The sequence below is a fragment of the Heptranchias perlo genome, chromosome 26 (genome assembly GCF_035084215.1).
Source record: "Heptranchias perlo isolate sHepPer1 chromosome 26, sHepPer1.hap1, whole genome shotgun sequence".
Lineage (NCBI taxonomy): Eukaryota > Metazoa > Chordata > Chondrichthyes > Hexanchiformes > Hexanchidae > Heptranchias > Heptranchias perlo.
Window position 1 is genome coordinate 10,692,020 of NC_090350.1, and position 20,846 is coordinate 10,712,865.

General features: G+C 45.1%; 1 protein-coding gene across 3 annotated transcripts in view; it reads left to right on the top strand.

Annotated features, from left to right (window-relative positions):
- si:ch211-1i11.3 (mitogen-activated protein kinase kinase kinase 5) overlaps positions 1-20,846 on the top strand; it is a 185,793-nt gene that overhangs the window by 75,364 nt on the left and 89,583 nt on the right. The gene's annotated exons all lie outside the window — the stretch shown is intronic.

A 20,846-nucleotide genomic window follows, 5' to 3' on the forward strand; every position in this document is an offset into this window, starting at 1 on the left:
TCTCCCAGAGTCGAGGGTAATTTGTGTGCACTGTCTCTGCTATTCCAGTATTGCAAGCCCGTACGTATCCTGAGATAGATAGCTGTGAGACTGGGTTTTATCAAATGCAAATATTTCTCAGTAGGAAGTATGTAAACTAGGTTATAAGCACCACTTTAGGTCTGGGTGACAGCTCTGCAATGTTGCCAGTCAGTTAACGCGCACGGCTGGATTTTTTCCCTTTGCCTGTTGTGAAAGAGATACACGTAAATGTCCCAGGGCACAGTAACATTGTACTCAGCTGTCATGAATTTTTGATGGACAGACTCGATTTACCAAACCTTTGTTCCGAGTCCCTGCTGTTTTACAATCTTGGGAGAGATTAAAAAGGAACCAATCTGGAAATGCCGGTAATCTGAAGAAAAAAAACAGAAAATGGTGGAAAACACAGCGGGTCAGCCAGCATTGGGAAACGGAAAAGAGGTTATTGTTTCACAGAAGACTTTTCAGAAGAACTAACTTTTTTCCAGAATTGGTGGAGACCCTTTGTGCGAGCCCTGCTGTAGGATATCACCACACCTATCTCGTCTCAACATGCTGGAAACACAGCAGTATCTACGTTACTTTTTCCAATCTTGGGGAATTCAGTGAGCAATTATTTTTTCCTCCCTCGCTCAGGCAATCATTCTTGCAAGCACCGTGGCTTTGTTTTGATTAATTATCCCTCGTGTCATTTTTTTAATTCATTCATGGGATGTGGGCGTCGCTGGCAAGGCCGGCATTTATTGCCCATCCCTAATTGCCCTTGAGAATGTGGTGGTGAGCCGCCGCCTTGAACCGCTGCAGTCCGTGTGGTGAAGGTTCTCCCGCAGTGCTGTTAGGTAGGGTCTGGTCTAGATTTCAAGGCAGCAAATGTAGGCAGATCTGTAAACCAGATTAGCCAGGCAGTCGCCTTTATAACCTAGGTAGAAATATAACTAAAAGCCAGTTAGTAATGGCCTGGAAGAATTTGATCGAGCAGCTCTGACCACGTCATGAACCGTTCAAGCTTAGCTTGAGAAACCACAAGATTGAATTACTGGCAGGCACTTGCTGCATTCCAACATTTATGATCTATTGTCAAACTGTCGCCACCTGCCTTGTAAACCTCAGCTCTGAGAGTCGCAATTAGACCTAACTTGAACATTGCTTTGGTTTAACATCTCATCAGAACGACTCCCTCAGTACTGCACTGGAGTGTCAGCCTGGATTATGTGCTTACGTCTCTGGTGTGGGACTTGAACCCACAGCCATTACTTGGAGCATCATTACTTGGAGGTGACGGTGCTACCCACTGATCCACGGCTGACACTGAACGTGGTGTGTGACTGTGGGCAAGCATAGTGTAACAGCCGAGCCCAATCCCATTCTTACACCGCAGCATTTAAATGTGTACAGAATAATGTGACTCACGCTCCAGTAAATATAATGTGACCCATTTAGTGTAATCGCGCTATATATACATAGATTAGAATAGAAGACGCTTAGTGTTAATTTAAGCCAGTGAAATTCCAGGTGAGCATCATTACAGCCTTTATTAACTTTGTTTGTCAGTGAGTGTTCACATATTCCCAGGGCAGGAAACTATAGGAAAAGTGCTTCCAGATTTAAAAGCATGTTATTAACTCCTGGTGTCAAATCAAAAAGCTTACTTTTAGTGCTTCCTCCACACTGCCCAGACTGCGGCCAACACTTGTATTGCAGGGTTATCAGCTGGGTCTGGGGCAGCCATCTTGCTTTCTTCCCTCCTACCGGTGAAACATTCCAGGGCGGGTTCATAGGAACAGGAGCAGGCCATTCAGCCTCTCGAGCCATTCAATTAGATCATGGCTGATCTGTACCTTAACTCCATTTACCCGCTGTAGCTCCATAACTAGGGTTGCCAACTCTAGTTGGAGATATTCCTGGAGGTGTCATTACACGACCTCCAGCCTCCAACCGTCCCGCCCCCACACTCCCACAATTGGTCGCCCAACATGTCCATACTCGCGACCTTCCCGTGCCATTTGGAAAGCAAATAGACTCTTTATTACCCGATTGACTGTCAGCCAAGCAACCTTACTCCTTTGTCCAATATTTTTATAACAAATGTGCAAAAGTGTTCATAGAAAATTAAGAGAAAACATTTTTAAATGCTGCTATGATTTTTCTCCTGGGTTTTTCTCGCAGCAGTGCCCTGGAGATTAGTCTTTCATTCCTGGAAACTCCAGGGCAATCCTGGAGAGTTGGCAACCTTATCCATTAACCCTGGATACCCATAACCAACAAAAATTTCATCAGCAAGAGGAGAAGGACTGCAAGTGCACAGAACTGCTTCTGAATGGGTGCAGTGTTACCATAAATGCAGAATAAATTGTTTCTTTATTGACCCAGTGTGGGCCCCCTGACTCTGCTGCTCCTGCTTCCGATCGGTGTCTGAGGTTAACTACTGTCAGTGAGAGCATGGCTGCTGTTTGTTCCAACTTCTGCATTTAGATCTTTTTTAACCAGTTTACGCAAATCCATCATTCTTTCTAAACCGAGTTTGTGTGCAGGTGCTGGGTGAAGCAGAAGGGAACTACTTAGCTCTCATTTGTCCGATGATTGCTGCTCCTGCCTTTCACTGCGCTGCTATAAGGGAATCGGGCAGTCGATTTTGTACTGTACCTGACGTGGGAGTGTTTGATGGTGACTCTGGCTGATAAAGGCGGAAAGTAATATCGTTCCCAAGTACCCTGATGAGAAAAATTGATACTCATCTTCCCTTCCCCCCCCCCCCCCCCCGCCCCCCCACCCAACTCCAAAAAAAATGGTGGTGTTGGAAAACTTTCCCATTCATAACCTCAGGAAGAGCTAGCAGTCAATTACCCTTTGACCCTACATACTGCTGTGGGTTGGATTGAGTCCCACACTAATGCTATGTGCTATATTTCAGATGTCAGTTATCAGGACGAGACTGATGATTCTTTCTAATCTCTATACTGGCCGACCCTTCTGAAAAATGATTAGCGTGTAAAAGAAAAAAGAGCAAAAGCAGAACACAAAGGCCAGTGTTTAACCAGCACAGTGTTGACGTAAATCACAGACTTTGCATCCCTTCCTGATACTTGGCTCCGCGTCTACTGCTTACCAACGCTGTAAGGTGTAAATTCAAATGGATGGATTCATTCCAAACTGAATATAGGAACAGTTACTCCCTTATACACAATGGCGCCTTCATTCCACCTCAGAGTTTTATTCAGTCCTGTAGTTTGCAGATGTAAAAGAAGGAAATACTTGCGTTTATATAGCGCCTTTCACGACCTCAGGACATTCCAGAGCGCATTACAACCGATTAGGTACTTTTTGAAAGGGGTCCTGTTCGTTAACGACCCTCTTTAATACTGGTTGTGGTGTTCATGCCTTCTTTTTCCTCCCATTTACTGATGATTCCACGGTGTTCAGTCCATTCACAGCTCTTCCGGTAATTAAATAGCCCATAACGGCCTACATCAGGAGCTGGACAACATCTAGGCTTGGGCTGACAAGTGGCAGGTACCATTTGCTTCACATAAGTGCCAAGCAATGACCACCTCTCACAAGTCAAAATCCTGGAACTCCCTACCTAACAGCACTGTGGGAGAACCTTCACCTCACGGACTGCAGTGGTTCAAGAAGGCAGCTCACCACCACCTTCTCAAGGGCAATTAGGGATGGGCAATAAATGCTGGCCTCGCCAGCGACACCTGCAATGAATGAATAAAAAAAAAAGAAGCCCAACCACCTTCTTCCAAGCTTCATTGTCTCAACCATCAACATCCTGAGTGGTCACCACTGACCAGAAGCTTAACTGGTCCAATCCAATCAACACCATGTTTACAAGAGCAACAACAACAAAAGCAACTTGCATTTATATAGCACCTTTAACATAATAAAACGTCCCAAGGCGCTTCACAGGAGCGTTATCAGACAAAATTTGACACCGAGCCATGTAAGGAGCTTTTGGACAGGTGACCAAAAGCTTGGTCAAAGAGGTAGGTTGTAAGAAGCATCTTAAAGGAGGAGAGAGAGGTGGAGAGGTGGAGAGGTTTAGGGAGGGAATTCCAGAGCTTGGGGCCTAGGCAGCTGATGGGTGGAGTGATTAAAATCAGGGATGAGCAAGAGACCAGAATTGGAGGAGCGCAGAGATCTCGGAGGGTTGTGGGGCTGGAGGAGGTTACAGGGATAGGGAGGGTCGAAGCCATGGAGGGATTTGAAAACAAGGATGAGAATTTTAAAATCGAAGTGTTGCTGGTCTGGGAGCCAGCGTAGGTCAGCAAGCTCAGGGGTGATGGGTGAACCGGATTTGGTACGAGATAGGATACGGACAGCAGAGTTTTGGATGAGCTCAAGTTTGTGAAGGGTGGAAGAAAGGAAGAGTAGAGGTACCCTTCAACATCCAGCTCACCTCCTGACCCACCTTCTCCCTCACCTCCAAAGCTTCTCCACCATTTACATGGATCACGTCAGAAGTGGGAGTACCATTAGCAAAAGGACTGCAGTTGTTCAAGGAGAAGGTCCACCTCCTTCTAAGCGCAACTAGGGATGGACAATAAATATAACATTGCCCACATCCCGAGAACAAGCAAAAAAAATAAGTGGAACCCTGGCTGATTTCCTTCTCACCCAGAAACATTGCAGCCAATTCTTGCATCCCTACTGTAATTCCCTCTGAGATCAGCTAACACAGCACAGATCAAGCATTGGACTTGGGACCTTCCGGTCTATATAGCTCAGTTGTGCATTACCTTTCTCAAATGAGCTATCAGGAAAGCTACAGCGGTCCCTCATTAAAAGGGGTCGTGATGTGACTATTCCTCCCTAAAGGGGCTACCTGTGGTAACTAACTCGCTTGTACCCTGGAAATTGATGGTAATTGCAAATTGCAACATTTTGAGATTTTACCTATTTGGTCTAGAAGGGATTTTTGGTTTAATTTATATTATGTTACCAATACAAGTCAGATTCAGATGACAAGGGGTTAACTCCCAAAGACAAATGATCTAGGAATGTTGATTAGGACAGTTAGCTGGAATACCAGTTAAATTGTCCATCAAAGGTGTGTGTCTCACCTACCACTTCGGTTTTGAGACAATGGGGAGTTGTCCAGCACATCCTAGAGCTGCACTATTAGAATAGGTTTCATTCAATAGGCCCGGCAGGGGCACTTAGCTAAACCGACAGTGTAGTTGTCATGGGCCTCTGCATCAGGGGTTCTCATTCAAGGTGGTAGCTTTTGATTGGCAGTTCAGCGAGCCAGTCATCAACATAGAGAGCCAAGGGAGAGATCAAAGGTTAACCTTTGTGTGTGTGTCTCTCTCTCTCTCTTTCGCACTCACTCTCGCGCTCTCTCTCTTTCTAAGTCAGTTATCAGTCTGGGCTTGGAACTACGAGAGAAGCAGAGAGGTCTTGCTTTCTCTTCAGCCAGAAAGGGAGGCTGTGAGAGATGCCAGACTGGGATAGGAACATATATGGCCCTTAAGAAAGAAGGTTAACATCAGTTACTTTAGCAATTGCTAACATGTAATTGAATTCAGCCCATTTTTTAAAAAGGGCAAAGTTACATATTTTATTAATTTAATAGAATGAGGGGCAAAAGAGTTTGGTAAATCTTGCTGTCAGAAAGTATTGCATCCATTAATACATTTTATGTAAAAACACTCGGGTTGTCTGTTTCCACAAGCCTCATCTCACTGGAATACTTTTCAGTCCACCTTTTGAAAAGACTGGAGTGTGCACGTGGAGATGTGTGCACAATCATAGAATCCAGTACACACGAGGGGTCTTATTATGATTTCCAAGTCACGCAATCGTTTAGTTAAATATTGGGTAGTAAAGGTACGTTTCAGATTGTAGAGGACATGGGGTCCACTTATGGAAGTGACAGGTGACCCCACCGAGCCGAAGAAATATCCACTGCAGACCTGAAATTTGTAACACGATTATTCCTTTCTTGGCAAGAAAATCTGTAACAACTAAGAGTGAGCAAAGGAAATTTGAGTTTGATGCTTCCTATTTAAATCAGGATGTGGTGCATGATAATCTCTTCATTCCGCTCCTTCTTTATTGCCTCATGTAGTGCTTTAGTGCTGTCTGGTGACCGTCTCGCGACCGTAAGATATGCTGATTGTAACGGAGAGCACTCTGAATGAGGTGATTGCATTGTTCAGTCAATCTTTGCATTTCTCTACATTGAATTTCATCTGCCACCTGTCCGCCCAATTCCCAAGTATATTCAGATCCTCCTGTGCAGCTTTGGAGTCTAACACCTTTATTAGCTTTGATAGATTGAACAGGCTGGGGCTCTTTTCTCTGGAAAAAGAGAAGACTGAGGGGTGACCTGTTTGAGGTCTTTACGATTATGATAGGGTAGACGTAGAGAAAATGTTTCCATTTGTGGGGGAGATCAAAACTAGGGGCCATAAATATAAGATAATCACTAATGAATCCAATAGGGAAATCAGGAAAAAATTCTTCACCCGGAGAGTGGTCAGAATGTGGAATTCGCTACCACAAGGAGTAGTTGAGGCGAATATCATAGGTGCATTTAAGGGGAAGCTAGATAAACACATGAGGAAGGAAGGAATAGAAGGATATGCTGGTAGGGTTAGATGAAGTAGGGAGGGAGGAGGCTTGTGTGGAGCATAAACGCCGGCATGGACCTGTTGGGCCAAATGGCCTGACTCTGTGCTGTACATTCTATGTAATTCTGTATCACATAGCGATGACCTTAAATTAGTCACATGACATGTTCTGCCCTATTTAAACACCAGTCTGCTGGATTCATACTGTTGTTGAGCTATTTTTGTTCGTGCCTATCCTCTCTCGTAACCACAAGTGGCAGGATTGAGTTTATGATTTATGCGCTTTACAGGTTTCTGTTTGTTTTGTGTGTTATTGATAACAGAGGGGAGCCATAAACAAACTGAGTGGGCCGAATGGCCTCCCTCTGGGCTGTATTATTCTATGGAGCCCTTCATAAATAACATGTCTTGGCTTTTTTTGAAGCAGGACTGCTGACTCCAAGATGAAGGGTAAAGCAAGAGAATCAGCTGCAGTTCTCCAACTCCCCACTGTGGGGAGAAATTGAGCAGAGCCCAGATCACTCCCCACGCAAAGGGGGTAATTTTAGCCCGGAGCCTGGAAGGAGGCGGGAGAGGGGGAGGTCGAATTGCGGATGGGAAACCCGGAAGTACAGGGTTTCCCTGATGTCCTTAAGATTTTGATGTGAGGACGATTTTTTGACGGTTTCCCCCCCGACAGGCCAGCCTAATTGACAGGCTGGTCTCAGTCAGACAGGGGAAGAGCCAGGAAGAGGTAAGTCTTAGATTGGATGGATTGGAGGGGGGGCATGGGGCATCGGCATGGGCATGGGGGCATCAGCAGCCATGTGGGTCACCGGTTTGGGGGGGGGGGGACGGTCATTAGGGGTCAGCCATCGGGGGAGGGGGTCAGTCATCGGTGTTGGCGGGGGGGAGTTTTTGTTACAGAATAGTGAGTGTGAATTGCGGGTACTGGTTGAGGGGAGTAACTGCTGAGATGTCGGAGTGCTTTGAGTGGAGTCCCCACTTCCATGACCACCTTTCACCATCATCCCTCTCTCGGGCCGGGTGCAACATCACTCCATCACTTTGCTGGACAGCAGGCTGGAGAGGAGATACGGCACTTTCTAAGGCCATGGATGAAGTTTCTATCTGCCAGTTTAAGGCGGCAGATGTGTGGGCATCCGGAGTCCGCACAGCCGTCGTCATGGCCTGCATGGACTCATTTGAGAGCCGTGCTTGAAGCTCAATGGAGGATGGCATTCCCTCCATCACAGACATTCCCGCACTTACCTGTGCCACCAATCCATTAGCGATGGAGTCGGACTCCTCCATCCTCTTGAGTGTGCGTGACACCTTTTCCATTACCTCGCAAAGGTGCAGCTGTACCTCGATCATTCTCATTCTCATTCTCAACAGTGTCTCCTGGAATTCATCAACTGCGTCCAGCTGAGCAGAGCTTGGAGAGCAGTGCGCCCCCCCCCGATGCGGACTCTCCACAGTTGCCCCTGCCACCAGTGTACACTTACGAGTGTTGAATCAGCAAGTTACAACCCAACTAACTGTCTAACAGGACCCACCGAAGTCTCAGTATCTGCGCTGGTGCATGGCTGGATGTGATGTGGGTGTGCCCTCAGAGGAATTGAGCTCCTCTGAGGAATCGCTTTCCTCCTTGACGCCTGCCTCCTCATCAATCCTTGAAGGCCCTGGAAGAGAACATAAAGCAATATTAACAATCATCGTAGAAGTTAGTTTGCAATGAACATCCTGAGGTGTGTAACAGGTCAATCATTGATAACATCAATTCATGATGTGTGTGAGGGATGTTAAAGTTCTGTCACCAGCCGTTTGCAGATTGCCAGTCTCGCCATCTCCGACAGCCTGGCATTCAACCGTGCGACTGATGTCCAGCGCCTCCTCCTCCTCCTCTTTCAGGGCCACTATTCATGTGGTCCCCCTCCAGTCCTACTCCTCCCCCATCCATTTTGCACTCTCTTTTCCTGCAAAGGGAGGAAGAACAGAAATGTGAGTGAGTGAAGGTGACGTGTTCACCCGATGGATGTATTGCTTTGGGTGAGGCTGTCAATGAGACAGATGCATCAGAGGGTGTCTATCAGACAGATGCATTGCATTGTATCAGGATTGGGGTGAGTGGCAGTGGTGGGAGCACAAATGGGGAGGTGAGGAAGTGCACAGAAAGTGAAGGTAAGTTGGTGATGAGCCTTAAGTGGGTGTGAGGAGTGATGTGATGGAGTAGGCTTGGCAAGACAGAGTGTGAAGGGGGGTGATGTACACCACAGGATGTAGGTGAATCAGTAACTGTACTCACTTTTCCTGACCTGGTTAGGCCATTAAAGCGCCTCCTGCATTGTTCCCACGACCTGGACACCGTGCTCCTGTCGCTGAGCTCCTCTGCCACCTCCAGCCGCGCCTTCTTGGTGGCAGAAGCAGGGCACTTCCTCCGGTCAGCCTGTTATAGTATTTGCCCCCTGCTCCTGACACCAGCCAGTAGCAACTCAAGACAGGAATCACTAAAACGGGGTGCTGCCTTAGATCAATTTTCCTCCTTTCTCCTTCAAAATCCCTGGTTGCAATGGCCCTTTAAATATTCCAGTTCTCAGCACGTCAATCCGGCGCGCAGTACGCCCGCTGCGCAACTTGGAGACGCGAAACCCGGAATTAACATTAAGGGCCTTCAATTTAGTTGCGATCGCTCGAGCCGATGCACAGAGAGTTTGTCCGGGTTTCCCACGTGACTACTCACCCACCCACTGACTTCCCTTCTCCATGTTAAAATCATGCCCAATGATCTCAGTGGCCCACAGGAAGGACTAAAGATTTTCATTTCTCAAACTGGGGTGATATTGGAGGATCACCATTCCACAAACTGGTTTGTCTAGCTCTAATAGACTTCCTCCTTCTCATAGAATAGAATTTAACCCCTTGAGAACTAGAGTTCACTTGATGGCAACATTTTAATGTACCAAAGTCCTTCCATGGAAAATTAATCAGAAATCCCAAAACATGACCAAGACATTTTGCCACTCTTAACATTTTTTTTTTTAAATTGCGACGACAACAACTTGCATTTGTATAGTGCCTTTAACATAGTAAAACATCCCAAGGCACTTCACAGGAGCGTTATCAAACAAAATTTGACACCGAGTCATGGAAAGAGGTATTAGGACAAGTGACCAAAAGCTTGGTCAAAGAGGTAGGTTTTAAGGAGCGTCTTAAAGGAGGAGAGAGAGTTGGAGAGGCGGAGAGGTTTAGGGAGGGAATTGCAGAGCTTAGGGCCCAGGCTGCTGAAGGCACGGCCGTCAATGGTGAAGCGATGAAAATCGGGGATGCGCAAGAGGCAAGAATTGGAGGAGTACAGAGATCACGGAGGGTTGTGGGGTTGGAGGAGAGATAGGGATGGTTGAGGCCACGGAGGGATTTGAATACAATACGAGGTTCTCTCACTATCGGCTGCAGTTAAAAATCGGTGGCAGCGAGGCCCAGCTGTTCCGGGTCTTACGAGCTGCCACTGGAATAGCCAGGTCTACTTCCACCCAGCACCCGATGGAGAAGGTGCCGTGCAGAAAGGTAACCAGAAGAGTTCAACGCCAGGAGACCGGTATAGAAGAGCTGTACCAAAATTGTTACTGCAGTGTAAGAAACCAGAGAGGGGAGGAATGCAGCGAAATCTAGGAGGCAGCTAATTCAGTGGGTTCGTTGGATGGAGATGTTGAATGATGCAATATGTGGACTTGTGTTTACAAAGGAATGGGAAGGAAAGATGGATTGCTAAGATTGCCCTGCAAAAATTAATTGAGAAAGAAATGGTTGTGCTGACCTCCAACTTAATTTCTACCAAAAACTATTGAGCATTTAAACTTCTCAAAGGTTTGAAAAGGAGACATGTATTGGATTAAGGCATGAGTCCTACTGCTGTGTAAATGTGCGGCATCCCTGTTTATTCAGAGAGCTAAGGGTGACTGACACTTCTGTGTACCAGTGTAAAGCTCTTGCTTATTGAGTAAGGTTAACTCTTGACATTTGGTTGTGTACTTGTATGGAGCACTGTTTATTGAGCAGGATAAAGGTTAAGCTCCAACACTGACATTGACAGTCTCAACTGATATGTAGAATTTTCAGCCACTTTGCATTGTGTATCGCAGATTAATCAGCCCAGTATATAACATTAATCTGTTTAACTGCACTAAAAAACCCGTCATATTATTCTCCAGCTGCCCGACTCTAGAGAAGGGCAAACATTATTAAGTCCCAATTATAAATAATTTTTCTAGACGTGAATGGCAGTTTCTATCACAAATTATGTTTGCACCTTGCACCCTTGTAGTCACTGCCAATGTGCCCCAATCAAGTCTGTCGATAATCAGACAGCACAGAATGCTGCCTATTCTTCTGGTTGGTTTAATATTGTCATTTCACCAATGTCCTGACAATGATTTATTTTCTAATGAACTTATTAGGAATGATTGTCCCTCTGCCCCTGCTCCTCTCCCTCCCTGAGGAGTGGGTTGAGTATATTGCAGCTGTGAAAGGAGCTGCAACTCTCATGGGAAATGAGGGCAGATTAAATTTACTTTTTTAATAAACCCCCAAGCTGAGGACAGCAACTTCCGGTGAAACAGGCACACTTGATCTTGATTTACAGTGTGCACACAGACCGTGACTCCGAGTGTCATAATCTGCCTGACTTTCCTGGGTGAAGCAAGAGGTTAATTTGAAGCCTTCCTCACTTTGTGCACGAGCAGTCACAGGCCTGCCTGTTAGAAAATAGTACACAAAAGTTCACCGAGCACTCCGCCTTGCTCCAGAGGAACAGTGGCCAATCTATAGTAGTGACGGTGCTATGTACACACTGCTGGATACAACAGTGGAAAAGGATGGGTAAATTAGATGGATAGTCTTGCTGGACTGGCACCAAATTACCCCTGACAGCATAACATTTCAGGCAGGAGAACCAAACCTGAGCTCTGAGTCCAGTGCTCTACTAGCCCCTCTGATGGGATTTCCTTACTCTACCAAATTTATCAGACCTTCTGATGGGATTTCCAGACTCTGCCTAACTTGTCAGCCCCTCTGATGGGATTTCCATACTCTACCTAATCTATCGGACCCTCTGATGGGATTTCCATACTCTACCTAATCTATCGGACCCTGTGATGGGATTTCCAGACTCTGCCTAACGTGTCAGCCCCTCTGATGGGATTTCCATACTCTACCTAATTTATCGGACCCTCTGATGGGATTTCCTTACTCTACCTAATCTATCAGACCCTCTGATGGGATTTCCTTACTCTACCTAATCTATCGGACCCTCTGATGGGATTTCCATACTCTGCCTAACATGTCAGGCCCTCTGATGGGATTTCCTTACTCTATCTAATCTATCGGACCCTCTGATGGGATTTCCAGACTCTGCCTAACGTGTCAGACTCTCTGATGGGATTTCCATACTCTGCCTCAAGATCTACCAGCCCCTTTGATGGGATTCCAGCACTGGAGCTAATTGCTCACTGTGCTATTTCCATGTATTTTTAAATAAAATCACCTAATTAATATCTGAGAGGATGTGTTCACCATGAAATGAAAAGATAACTATTACAGTATTTTCTGGAAACCACTTGCAATAATTTGCACTTGATAGGGGTAATTTTGACTTTGTGCGATTGTTTAAAATGGGTGACATCAATGGAAATAAAAGTTGGGAGAGCTGTAAAGCAGGCTGTCTATTCGCCATCACCCGTTTTACAAGACAAGATCTACCCCATGATGTCCAAGTTGATTGCTGTGTGTATTAAATTCTTAGTAAGGCAACCAGTACAGTAGCATAGTGGTTATGTTACTGGACTAGTAATCCAGAGCCATGAGTTCCAATCCTGCCACAACAGCTGGGGAATTTCAATTCAATTAATTTTAAAAAAATCTGGAATAAAAAAAACTAGTAATGGTGGCCATGAAACTGTCGTTAAAAACCCATCTGGTTTACTAATGCATTTTAGGAAAGGAAACCTGCCGTCCTTACCCGGTCTGGCTGAAATGTGACTCCAGACCCACAGCAATGTGGTCGATTCTTAATCGCCCTCTGAAATGGCCTAGCAAGCCCCTCTGTTGTACGATCTTGCTGCAAAAAGAATGAAACCGGATGGACCACCCACCATCGGACCCCTAGATACCGGACCTGACAAAGGCAAACCAAGCCCAGCCGACCCTGCAAAGTCCTCCTCACTAACATCTGGGGACTTGTGCCAAAATTGGGAGAGCTGTCCCACAGACTAGTCAAGCAACAGCCTGACAGCCTGACATAGCCATACTCACCTTTCAGCCAATGCCTAAGACTCTTCCATCACCATCCCAGAGGTGGCGGCACAGTGATATACAGTCAGGAGGGACTGGCCCTGGGAGACCTCAACATTGACTCTGGACCCTATGAAGTCTCATGGCATCAGGTCAAACATGGGTAATGACACCTCCTGTTGATTACCACCTACCGCCCTCCCTCAAGTGGCACTTACTCACCAATAACCTGCTCACTGATGCTCAGTTTGGGTTCTGCCAGGACCACTCGGCTCCAGACCTCATTACAGCCTTGGTCCAAACATGGACAAAAGAGCTGAATTCCAGAGGTGAGGTGAGAGTGACTGCCCTTGACATCAAGGCAGAATTTGACCAAGTGTGGCACCAAGGAGCCCTAGTAAAATTGAAGTCAATGGGAATCAGGGGGAAAACTCTCCAGTGGCTGGAGTCATCCCTAGCACAAAGGAAGATGGTAGTGGTTGTTGGAGGCCAATCAGCTCAGCCCCATGGCATTGCTGCAGGAGTTCCTCAGGGCAGTGTCCTAGGCCCAGCCATCTTCAGCTGCTTCATTAATGACCTTCCTTCCATCATAAGGTCAAAAATGGGGATGTTCGCTGATGTTTGCACAGTTCCATTCGCAACCCCTCAGATAATGAAGCAGTCCGTGCCCGCATGCAGCAAGACCTGGACAACATCCAGGCTTAGGCTGAAAAGTGGCATGTAACATTCGTGCCAGACAAGTGCCAGGCAATGACCATCTCCAACATTAGAAAGTCTAACCACCTCCCCTTGACATTCAACGGCATTACCATCGCCGAATCCCCCACCATTAACATCCTGGGGGTCACCATTGACCAGAAACTTAACTGGACCAGCCACACAAGAGCAGGTCAGAGGCTGGGTTTTCTGCGGCGAGTGACTCACCTCCTGACTCTCCAAAGCCTATTCACCATCTACAAGGCACAAGTTAGGAGTGTGATGGAATACTCTCCACTTGCCTGGATGAGTGCAGCTCCAACAAGACTCAAGAAGCTTGATACCATCCAGGACAAAGCAGCCCGCTTGATTGGCACCCCATCCACCACCCTAAACATTCACTCTCTTCACCGGTGCACCGTGGCTGCAGTGTGTACCATCCACAGGATGCACTGCAGCATCTCGCCGAGGCTTCTTCGACAGCACCTCCCAAACCTGTGACCTCTACCACCTAGAAGGACAAGGGCAGCAGGCACGTGGCAACAACACCATCTGCACGTTCCCCTTCAAGTCACACACCATCCCGACTTGGAAATATATCGCCGTTCCTTCATCGTCGCTGGGTCAAAATCCTGGAACCACACGGACTGCAGCGATTCATGACGGCGGCTCACCACCACCTTCTCAAGGGCAATTAGGGATGGGCAATAAATGCCGGCCTCGCCAGCGACGCCCACATCCCATGAACGAATAAAAATAAACGGGCATCTGTGTGATTTTAGAAAACTCGGAAAGAAGTTTGGCAGAAAGCTGGACAAAAAGGAGTTGTTCTAAGAGGAATGTTTGAAGCATTCACATTGTAAATCTACTGATAGCATTCTTCACAATTTCTCATTTCACTGGAGCCAAGTCTGAGAGAAAAGTTGGAAGCATGAAATCCATTTTTTAACCACTTATCTAATTTTATTACTGTGTGGTATAAACAGAACTGATAATGAAGACTTGTGCAATATGATTTATCTTCTCTGCCCAGGATGCACTCGTGAGTCATCCATTTAATCAATATGTACGTTCAAATCACAGCCCATCAGTCTTTGAAATGTGCCTTTCATGAAGCATTAGGTGGTCATTAGAAACAGAGAGAAACTTCTTTCATTTAAAATACATATAGAGCAGTACTGGGGGGATGTACCATTTAAAAGACAACCAGCCTGTGTGCCACAGATGTCACTGTATAAAGTCGGATTCATAGATCATGAGAACAAGTGGGAAGGTGTGACTTATGCAATGTTGTGCGAACGTTAAATAAAAACTAATGGTTATTGTTAATTTATAACTCAGGGTAAAAATACAGTGAATAGTTAACTGGGAGGTCATAAACAGTACTCTGGAGATACACCAGAATCCTGGTAAACAAATGACTTGCTTGGCAGAGAATGTCCTTGGATCCAGATCTCTGAACTGTAGACCTGAGTCGCAGCTTCTACTTCAAAACATTGCAGTCAAATCTCATTTAATCAAAACATCTGTGGAACATGAAAATAAGTAACATGGGAGTATAGTTACATCCATTTTTCAGCTCATTTGATTCATTAAGTTGTGGATGAGCCAGAACTCTCTCCAATTTAATATTGGCACAACCAAAGCCATCCTGTTTGGCTGCACCCTTGGCTCCGACTCCACCCCCTTCCCCCAACCAATACTTCAGTCTGAGTGCGGCCATGCGCAACCTGAACGAACTCTCTGTGCTCGCTGACCTACATTGGCTCCCTGCCTGGCAACGCCTCGAATTTAAAATTCTCATTCTTGTTTTTAAATCCCTCCATGGCCTCACCCCTCCCTATCTCTGTAACTTCCTCCAGCCCTAAAACCCTCCAAGATCTCTGCACTCCTCCAATTCTGGCCTCTTGCGCATCCCCGATTTTCATCGCTTCACCATTGGCGGCCATGCTTTCAGCCATCTAGGCCCTAAGCTCTGGAATTCCCTCCTTAAACCTCTCTGCCTCTCTACCTCTCTCTCCTCCTTTAAGACGCTCCTTAAAACCTACCTCTTTGATCAAGCTTTTGGTCACCTAATATCACCTTCAGTGGCCCGGTATCAATTTTTATCCGATTATGCTCCGGTGAAGTGCCTTGGGACATTTTACTATGTTAAAGGTACTGTATTAATGCAAGTTGTTGTTTGATCCTCAGCTGTGCTTCAAACCCCATATCCTACCCATCTCCAAACTGCTGACTTCCATTTCCGCCACGCTGCCCAGCTGCTGTTACCTCACCTCCCCCCAACTCCCACCGCCAGAAACCCACTTGTTGCCTTCAGGTTTAACTCCCATGGCACCTTCCTCACTGATTCTCCCCCCCCCCCCCACCCCATTCTCAAATTCAGATACAGAGCTGACCACCCTTTCTGAACAAGGTTTGCTGCAGCATGCTTGAGAGGGGAAATCTTTAAGTTGCGTGTTATGCTCCCCAGTGCCATTTGTCTGAGTCTTTGTCTATCCCCAACATCAGGGTCAGTATCATGAAAGATCTGTCCTTGTTGCCCCTGGATGAAGCAGATGTTATGGAACTGAACATTGGGAAAAAATGGTTAGTAGTGAATAGGAAACAGTTGTGATCTACTGGAATGAGATAAGTTGGGAATGAATGGAAATGATTTTGGTCCATTAAATTGTATATATTGGAAACAAATGGGAAGGGGTTTGGTCCATTGGAATCCTTCACAATGGGAAGAAAGAACTTGCATTTATATAGCATCTTTCACAACCACAGGACATCTCAAAACGCTTCACAGTCAATTAGGTACTTCTGAAGTGTAGTCACTGTTGTAATGTAGGAAACTTGGCAGGCAATTTGCACACAGCAAGGTCCCACAAACAGTTATGTGATAATGACCAGAAAATCTGTTTTTTTTTTAAAGTGATATTGGCCAGGACACCAGGGAGAACTCCCCTGCTCTTCTTCGAAATAGTGCCATGGGATCTTTTACTGAACCTGAGAGGGCAGAAGGGGCCTCGGTTTTAACGTCTCATCCAAAAAACAGCACCTCCGACAGTGCAGCACTAGAGTGTTAGCCTAGATTTTGTGCTCAACTCTCTTGGAGTGGGACCTGAACCCACGACCTTCTGACTCAGTAGGCGAGAGTGCGACCCACTGCGTCACGGCTAGCACCTTAACTACGAAGTGAAGCATCATAGTTGTACAAGGGCTAGATTTGGTCAGAATTTGGGGTAGTTGCATGTTTACTTTTCTTGCTGTTAGTCTGTAACTCTAATCACTGAAGAATCTGTACTAAATATCAATCCAATCTGGTTGGTGAGTTCTAAATACTGCCATATAGCCAGGCTGAGTCTGATTCCTGTTAGAGTCCTGTATTCTCAAAATGACCAACCCAGATTATTTAAAATCCACATAGTGGAAACATGCAAAACAATGTTGCTACTTTCTAAACCCAAAAAGGCCTTTTTTTAAAAAAAAGCTAATGGCTGTTTACAGAATTATGCAAGAATGGAAAAGCTTCCGTCAGTTATTTTCTCTTGAGTGACGCAGAACTTGAATTTGTGAAACACATTGGGACCAGATGAAATGTTGTATTGAAGCTGACCCTTTGATGTAGCTCGATGGTGAGGCTCTCCTGGGAAATGATTCAGAATGAAGAAATGGCCATCTTGAGCACAGACGCAAGAAGCTCATTCTTGCTTCAAATCACCCATTAACAGGTACGGTTCAGCTTCCGTCTCTGACGCGGATAGGGTGGGCTCTGCTCACCCATTGACGTCAGTGGGAGGCCCGATCAGTTTTAGTAGATGCTGGAGGCTGAGGACAGCAGGGTATTTGTGCATTATCATTTTTCTCTTTTCAATTCTCTCTCTCCCTTTCTCTCTCTCTCTCTCTCTCACATACACACATGCACAACATGGGGCCAGATTTTGCTGTAGCAGGGCGTCTGCCATTAGTTAGATTTTTCCCTGCACCCTTCAGCTCAAAACACTTTTTCTGAAAAAGTTGTTGAAAGTACTGGGGAAAGTGGGAGCTGTACCATTGGGTCGGTCTTCATCTGAACTGTGCTGGGGCCATTGTTCTGGCGAATCATATAACTAGGGCGGTAGAGAGGGCTTTAAACTAAATAGTGGGAACGAGGGATCAAGTAAGGGAAGATGTGATAAATTAAAGAAAGAAGACAAGGCAAGAGAGCAAGGTAGCAATAAGGGAAATGATAATCAGAGAGTGGTAGGAAGGGACAGAGCATGCAAACTTAAGAGTGCGCCAGCAGATAAGGCTAGAGGTTGCAAAAATAGTAAAAAGACAACACTAAAGGCTTTGTATCTGAATGCGCGTAGCATTCGTAACAAAATGGATGAATTGACAGCTCAAATAGAAATAAATATATATGATCTGATAGCCATTACAGAGACATGGCTGCAAGGTGACAAAGGCTGGAACCTGAATATTCAAGGGTACTTGACATTTTGGAAGGACAGGAAGCTCGGAAAAGTTGGAGGGGTAGCTCTGTTAATAAGGATGACATGAGTATAATAGAGAAATGACCTTAGTTCTAAACACCAAGATGTAGAATCAGCTTAGATAGAGATAAGAAATAGTAAAGGCAAGAAGTCACTTGTGGGAGTAGTTTATAGGCCCCCTAACGGTAACCATACTGTAGGACAAGGTATACAGGAAGAAATAATGAGGGCTTGTGAGAAAGGAACAGCGATATTCATGGGTGATTTTAATTTACATATAGATTGGAAGAATCTGATTGGCAAAGGTAGCCTAGAAGATGAGTTCATAGAGTGCTTTCGGGACAGTTTCTTAGAGCAGCACATTCTAGAGCCAACTACAGCAGGCTATTCTAGATCTGGTAATGTAAAATGAGACAGGATTAATTAATGACCTCATTGTAAAGGAGCCTCTAGGTAGCAGTGATCACAATATGATTGAATTTCACATTCAGTTTGAGGGAGAGAAGAGAAAGTCTAAGACTAGTGTTTTAACTTAAATAAGGGCAATTATGAGGCATGAAGACAGAGCTGGCAAAAGTGAACTGGGAAATTAGGTTAAGAGATGGGTCAGTAGAGATGCAGTGGCAGACATTTAATGAGATATTTCACTCAGCAAAGATACATTCCAGTGAGAAAGAAAGACTCTAGGGGAAGGACGTACCATCCGTGGCTAACTAAGGAAGTTAAAGATAGTATCAAATTGAAAGAAAAAGCATACAATTCCGCGAAGATTAGTGGCAGGTCAGAAGATTGGACAGAATATAAAAAACAGCAAAGAATGACTAAAAGAATAATAAGGAGGGAGAAATTAGAGTTCGAGAGAAAGCTAGCTAGAAATATAAAAACAGATAGTAAGAGTTTCTACAGGTATTTAAAAAGGAAAAGAGTCAGTAAAGTGAGTGTTGGTCCTCTAGAGAGTGAGTCTGAGGAATTAATAATGGAGAATAAGGAAATGGCGGATGAATTGAACAGATATTTTGCATCTGTCTTCACTGTAGAGGATACAAATAACATGCCAGAAATAATTGTGAATCAAGAGGTGAAAGGGAGGGAGGAACTTAAAACATTTACAATCACCAGGGAAAGGTTCTGAAAAAATTATTAGATCTAAAAGCTGCCAAGTCCCCAGGTCCTGACGGACTTCATCCTAGGGTCTTAAAAGAAGTGGCTGCAGAGATAGTAGATGCATTGGTATTAATTCCCTAGATTCTGGAAGGGTCCAATCAGATTGGAAAATAGCGAATGTAACTCCTCTATTCAAGAAAGGAAGGAGACAGAAATCAGGAAACAACAGGCCAGTTAGCTTAACATCTGTCGCAGGGAAAATGCTAGAATCTATTATTAAGGAAGTTATAGCAGGGCACTTAGAAAATCTCAATGCAATCAAGCAGAGTCAACATGGCTTTGTGAAATGGAAATCGTGTTTGGCTAATTTATTAGAGTTTTTTGAGGAAGTAACAAGCAACATGGATAAAGGGGATCCTGTGGATGTGGTGTACTTGGATTTCTAGAAAGCTTTTGACAAGGTGCCACATCAAAGGCTACTGCATAAAATAAGAGCTCATGGTGTAGGGGGTAACATATTAGCATGGATAAAGGATTGGTTAGCTAACAGGAAACAGAGAGTAGGCATAAATGGGTCATTCTCAGGTTGGCAAGATGTAACGAGTGGAGTGCCACAGGGATCAGTGCTTGGGCCTCAACTATTTATAATCTATATCAATGACTTGGATGAAGGGACTGAATGTATGGTTGCTAAATTTACTGATGACACAAAGGCAAATAGGAAAGTGAGTTGTGAAGAGGACATAAGGGGTCTGCAAAGGGATATGGATAGGTTAAGTACATGGGCAAAAATTTGGCAGATGGAGTATAATGTGGGAAAATGTGAACTTGTCTACTTTGGCAGAAGGAATAGAAAAGCAGTATATTATATAAATGGAGAGAGATCGCAGAACTCTGAGGTACAGAGGGATCTGGGTGTCCTCGTACATGAATCACAAAAAGTTAGTATGCAGGTACAGCAAGTGATTAGGAAGGCAAATGGAATGTTGTCATTTATTGCAAGGGGAATGGAATATAAAAGTAGAGATGTTTTGCTGCAGTTGTACAGGGCATTGGTGAGACCACATCTAGAATACTGTGTGCAGTTTTGGTCTCCTTATTTAAGAAATGACATAATTGCTTTGGAGGCAGTTCAGAGAAGGTTCACTCAATTGATTCCTGGGATGAGGGGGTTATCGTATGAAGAAAGGCTGGACAAGTTGGGCCTGTATACAATGGAGTTTAGAAGAATGAGACATATTGAAACATATAAGATCCTGAGGGGACTAGAAGGGGTAGATGCTGAGAGGATGTTTCCCCTTGTAGGAGAGACTAGAACTAGGGGCCACAGTTTAAAAATAAAGGGTCTCCCATTTAAGATGGAGATGAGGAGAAATTTTTTCTCTCAGAGGGTCGTGAGTCTGTGGAACTCCCTCCCCCAGAGAGTAGTGGAGGCAGGGTCCTTGAATATTTTTAAGGCTGAGTTACATAGATTCCTCTTTAACAATAGAGTCAAAGGTTACTAATAGGTAGATGGGAAAGTTGGGTTGAAGTCACAATCAGATCAGCCATGATCTTATCAAATGGCAGAGCAGGCTCGAGGGGCCGTATGGCCTACTCCTGCTCTTAATTCGTAGGTTCGTATGTAAGTGCGAGCTGATAATGTCACAGCGAGGGAAACAGGGTATCTTGGACCTGAGTGAACAGGGCAAGCAACTGGGTATCTCCTTAACTAATC